The following is a 6000-nucleotide window of genomic DNA, read 5'->3' as shown; positions in this document are numbered from 1 at the left end:
AAGGCGCGGGCGCCGAGTGGCGTGGGCAGCGGGCGGGCGCGGCGACCAGGGCCGGGGCAGGGATCCGGGCCCGCCGCCCCCTCCCCTCCGGCGAGGGGAGCCGCTGCATGGGGCCGGTCTGGAGGCAGCCCTGCGGCGCAGAGCAGCGGCGACGGCGGCGGACCCCCCAGGCGGGCTGGGGCTGAGCCCGGGGCCGGGGCGGGGGCTCCGGGGGGACCATGCCCGGAGGCCGGCCGGCCGGCAGCAGCATGGCTCACCGGCCCGGCGCGCTGATGCTTAAGTGCGTGGTGGTCGGCGACGGGGCGATGGGCAAGACGTGCCCACTCATGAGCTATGCCAGCGACGCCTTCCCGGAGGAGTGGGTGCCCACGGTCTTCGACCACTACGCAGTCAGCGTCACCGTGCGGGGCAAGCAGTACCTCCTAGGACTCTATGACACGGCCGGACAGGAAGACTATGACTGTCTGAGGCCTTTGTCTTACCCAATGACCGACGTCTTCCTTATATGCTTCTCGGTGGTAAATCCAGCCTCATTTCAAAATGTGAAAGAGGAATGGGTACCGGAAATTAAGGAATACGCACCAAATGTACCCTTTTTATTAATAGGAACTCAGATTGATCTCCGAGATGACCCCAAAACTTTAGCAAGACTGAATGATATGAAAGAAAAACCTATATGTGTGGAATAAGGACAGAAACTAGCAAAAGAGATAGGAGCATGCTGCTATGTGGAATGTTCAGCTTTAACCCAGAAGGGATTGAAGACTGTTTTTGATGAGGCTATCATAGCCATTTTAACTCCAAAGAAACACACTGTAAAAAAAAGAATAGGATCAAGATGTATAAACTGTTGTTTAATTCCGTGAGAAACATCTTCAGTGGCCAAGGAAACTGTCCATTTCTCTCAGAAAGCAAATGAAATGCTACAGCTATACCCAGACCTTTTATAGGTAATGAAGCAGTTCAAAACTTGAAAGAAAACAAAACCTGTCCTCAGAATTCTATAAAGTTTATTAAGAATGTTCCTTAAAGGTTTAAGAAGCAGTAAGCAGCATCTGAAGCCACAATCTATTATAAATACTTTATTTCAACTAGAAGGTACAATCTCTCAGGGGTTTCATAGTTTAAAAAGCTACAATCACATCATGTTGTAACTACATAAAAAACAGAGCTGTAAATGGAACTGCTTGGCTTTGACCATACACATTTCTGCACAGCCCTTACAGAATCTGCACAAAGAAATATCTCCCTTTGCTCCAGTTAGTTGTTCTTGTATGTAAGTTGCTTTCTATTCCAGTATATCCAGAGTGGTGAAATAACAAGGCCAACCACGTAGCCAAAGGTCGCTCCAAGCGTACAGGAGTTGGGCCATACCTCAGGAGAGAATGTATGAGATCAAAAAAGAACAAATGTTTTATTATTACTTGAGCACAAGTGTAACCTAAATATTTCTATATTAAAGCTTAATGTGCTTTCTTAGAGAATGCCAAAAGTGTAATAAGGTCATAACTGCATTTATCATGAACACTAAAAATGTACACATTTTAGTTAATGTGCATTAAACTGTAACAAGGCTTCTGGCAATTGTAGATTTAGTTTGATGCTCCCCAAAGTGCATGAGACACATGCTAAAATTACAAAATAAAATTTTGGGTCAGACTTTGCCATAATGCTGGACTCAATTTAGCTCTCTGAACTAGTTGGTAATTTTTTTTTAATTCCCACTTTGGCTGTGTACATCAAATGAAATGAGAAGTGTGTATGCTGACCAAACCACAGGAAACTTTCTTTAAGTTGTGTTAAAGAGGAAAGACCTAGAATCCAAGCATGTTACATGAAAATTGTAACAGAGCAGCTGCTTCCACCTTTCAAATATAGATGCTGGAACCACAGCAGAAGTTATAGAGTGACAACTTATATACACACCTAGAATGTAAGTTAAACAAAATACCGGCTTCTGGAGACCCATTTTCTCCAGCCATAATACATTAGGCTAGAAGTAATTAATGTTGATTTATTTCATCTACAAGCAGTTGGTCCCTAAGTGAAAGGCTCTGCTTAAAAAAAAAAAAAAAAAAAAAAAAAAAAAAGTTGGAGAAAAATTTTCATGTTCTTCTTTGAAGTTTATTTGGTACACTGGAGCCATTTCTAATCTTTCTCTGGGGGGAACAGGCCGCAGAACTGTGTTAGAGGTGAACCATCTTAATTACTAGTTCTATTACCTAATTCAGCTTCCTTGTTTGGTCTGCTGTGGATCTGCCTTATTGCATATGCCATGCATCAGATAATGGTGTTAGACAAAGCTTCATTGTGAACAACCTAATGCATTTTACAGAAGCAATCTCATCTACACATTTTTTTCTAGCCTTTCCTACATTTAAACTTGATGTTGCCTAAATTATAATTTTTTAAATGTCTTTGGTGGGCTTCTGTTAATTCACATGACTTGAGCTTATAGCTATGTCTACTGCACAGATTGGGTAATGGAACACTAAACTTTTATACTTGAAAATGACAGCCTTAAATGCTCATATCAGTCACAAATCTAGGATGTACTGTCTTGTTGTATGTGAGCTTTGTAGAGATTTTTAAAAATATAAGCATCACCTTCCCATTGAAGAGTGGAGAGAGTCTACTGGATGACTGGCCAGGAACTTTTTCTCTGAATCAGACATTTGGATGTCTTCTTTCTTCCAAGAAATGGTGGTTCACATTAAAGTATCATGGCCTTATGTATGCTCAAATGGAATCTTATGTAACTTTTTAATTTAATTTTGGTCTGCTATTTTTAGATAAAATTGAAAGGAATTGTATAAATCAATTAACATATTAGCTAAGTTGTCCAACACATGTTATAAACGAATTACAACAGTAAACTATTATACATTTCCAAAAAGAAGATATATTGCACAATGTTCACTGCTATATAGTGTACAATATCAAAAACTGGAAACTAACTTGTATGTTATAATTTATTTCAGTTATGAGTGGTAGAAAAACCATTGTAGCTCTTGTCAAAACCTGGATAGGCAGTCTAAGGTAAATACAACACTTGATTTTATCAGGGCCCAGGTTCCTTCTGTCTTGTGGCCACTGTATGAGTCACAACCCCAAGGTGGAAGATGGCAGCATGTGTTTATACACAGCAATGAGGAAGGGAGATAGGAAAGCAAAGTGTGTCCCTTTAGGAAAGATCTTGGAATCTGCCATGCCGTATTTCTACTACATCCTGTCACTAAGAACTTAGGAACATGATTGCACCTTTATTGGTAGTCTTTATTCTGGGCAGCCATCGGCCTAGCTTAAAATGTGGAAGGCCCATTACTATAGAGGAAAGGGAGAATGAATTTTAGCAAACAACTAGTGGTTTCTGACACATGACTAAATGACCAACAGGGAAACATATTACAAGACATCATACAATTAAACTCTATTCAGTTGTTACAGACTCAAGCAACTCTACATGAATTGGCATGTGAACTTCTTGCAAAACAGGGTGTTTATTAAACAGTTTTTAAAAAGTGTGCGAAAAGCCTGCATATGTCCACCGAAAGACATGTAAAAATGCTTATTCCTTTATTGTTTGTAATATCCCAAATTTTGAAATGCCACAAATATTCACCAGAAGTACAATGGATAAGTAAAGTGTAGCATATTTATCTAGTAAAATATCATAGGTTATGGGAATGAACAAAGTGTTGCCAGATACAGTAATGTGGATGACTCCTAATGTGCAGCAAAAGAAGACAGGCACAGAACATATAATTTACAATCCCACTTACATAAAGTTTAAAAACAAGTAAAATTAACCTACAGTGCTAGAAAGCGGAATAAAGTCAAGGAATGCTAGTGTCAGGAAAGGAGAAAGCAGCCTTCTGAGGGGCTTCTGAGGGGCTGCTAATGTTCTATTTCTAGAACTGGGTGTTGGTTTTTGGGGCATATTCACTTTGTAAAAATTCACCAAGTTACATGCTTGTGATTTGTGCAATTTGTTGTATGGATGTTACACTTCAGTATGATTGCAGAAGCCTAGCTTATCTAACTGAGGTACTGACAGTAATTCTCAAAATGGAAGGTGGGCTCTCGTGCCTGGACAGATGTCCTCACTGCAAGCTGGCACGCAGGGACCAGGTGAGTGGCTTCTGGTCACCAAGGGCAGCTATGTCACCTGGACACGAGGGCAGACCCCAGGTGAGAGCATCAGTAGGACAACGCTGTGTTACTTCCTACGGTTCTGTGCTTGCAGCCACAGAAATTGATGGGGACGCTTCCAGCTTCAGTGCTTGTGTTTCTTGCTCACTAGCTGAGCTGGTCTGTAATAACAAAGAAATGAATAGTGGGGTGAAGACATATTCCACAGGATTCAGACTCTACTTACAAGTTCTTTACTTAAGAAGTGCACTCTGGGCCAGGCGTGGTGGCTCACGCCTGTAATCCGAGCACTTTCGGAGGCTGAGGCAGGAGGATCACGAGGTCAGGAGCTCGAGACCATTCTGGCTAACACGGTGAAACCCCGTCTCTATTAAAAATACAAAAAATTAGCCGAGCATGGTGGCACGTGCCTGTGGTCCTAGCTACTCGGGAAGCTGAGGAAGGAAAATCACTTGAACCTGGGAGGTAGAGTGAGCCAAGATAGCGCCTCTGCACTCCTGCCTGGGCAACAGAGTGAGACTCTGTCTCGAAAAAAAAAAGTGCACTCTGTCTGGCCCAGAGGTTCCCGTGGTTCTTACTCCTGGATCCTATCACCCCTCCTGTCTGTACACAGACCCCCACTCCACTCCCAGCTGGCTGCCTACCCAAGCACCACTGCCCTTGGCATCCCTGGCTAAAGTGGTGACTGCATGGGCAGGTGGAGTCTGACAAGTCACAGTGACCACCAGCAGTGGGAGGTCACTTGGCCTCACCTGTAATTCACAGCCTTGACCACACACCCTCTGGCATGTGAGTTTATCCACAAGGAACAAAGCTGAGATGAGACAATTTCACTACGTAACTTATTCATGTGGCATCCTGTGGTATGCTGGCATTATTAACACTGGAAGTTCTTTTGAAGATTTTGAAAGTTTAATTGTCATGAGATTTTTCCAAACTAAGTTCATGATATGGATTTTTAAATTGTATCTAATTTAAGTGACATTTCAATTCAAATCTAAATCTAAAACTGATAGACCTAGTGATTTCAGGTAATTAATTCTTTTTTGTTTTTGTTTTTGTTTTGTTTTGTTCAAGATGGAGTCTCGCTTTGTCGCCCAGGCTGGAGTACAGTGGCACAATCTTGGCTCACTGCAACCTCTGCCTCCCAGGTTCAAGTGATTCTCCTGCCTCAGCCTCCCAAGTAGCTGGGACTACAGACACCCACCACCAAGCCTGGCTAATTTTTGTATTTTTAGTAGAGACAAGTTTTCACCATGTTGGCCAGGCTGGTCTCAAACTCCTGACCTCAGGTGATCCACCTGCCTTGGCCTCCCAGAGTGCTGGGATTACAGGGGTGAGCCACCGGGCTGGCCTAATTAGCATCTTTTAACTGAATAAAAACATCCTATTTAAAAGACCAAATATATTACTTCATTTGAAAATTAAAATATAGGGTTGGGCGTGGTGGCTGATGCCTGTAATCCCAGCACTTTGGGAGGCCGAGCCAGGTGGATCACCTGAGGTCAGGAGTTCTCATGAGATCTGGTTGTTTAAAGGTATGTAGCATCTCCCCGCTCTCTCTCTTCTCTGTAATCCCAGGCTGGAGTGCAGAGGCGCTATCTTGGCTCACTCTACCTCCCAGGTTCAAGTGATTTTCCTTCCTCAGCTTCCTGAGTAGCTAGGACCACAGGCACGTGCCACCATGCTCGGCTAATTTTTTGTATTTTTAATAGAGACGGGGTTTCACCGTGTTAGCCAGAATGGTCTCGATCTCCTGATCTCGTGATCCTCCTGCCTCAGCCTCCGAAAGTGCTGGGATTACAGGCACATCTCTGGCCACGTAAGATATGCCTGCTTCCCCTTCCA

At 43.1% G+C, this 6000-nt stretch overlaps 1 pseudogene; it reads left to right on the top strand.

The window, feature by feature from the left end:
• Window positions 1-218: 218 nt before the first annotated feature.
• On the top strand, window positions 219-2888 carry LOC129031665 (rho-related GTP-binding protein RhoQ-like; annotated as a pseudogene).
• The last annotated feature ends 3112 nt before the right edge of the window (window positions 2889-6000 follow it).

Source organism: Pongo pygmaeus, chromosome 11, assembly GCF_028885625.2.
Source record: "Pongo pygmaeus isolate AG05252 chromosome 11, NHGRI_mPonPyg2-v2.0_pri, whole genome shotgun sequence".
Taxonomy (NCBI): Eukaryota; Metazoa; Chordata; class Mammalia; order Primates; family Hominidae; genus Pongo; species Pongo pygmaeus.
The sequence above is the reverse complement of the archived record's forward strand: the minus strand, read 5'-3'. Positions and strand labels throughout refer to the sequence as shown.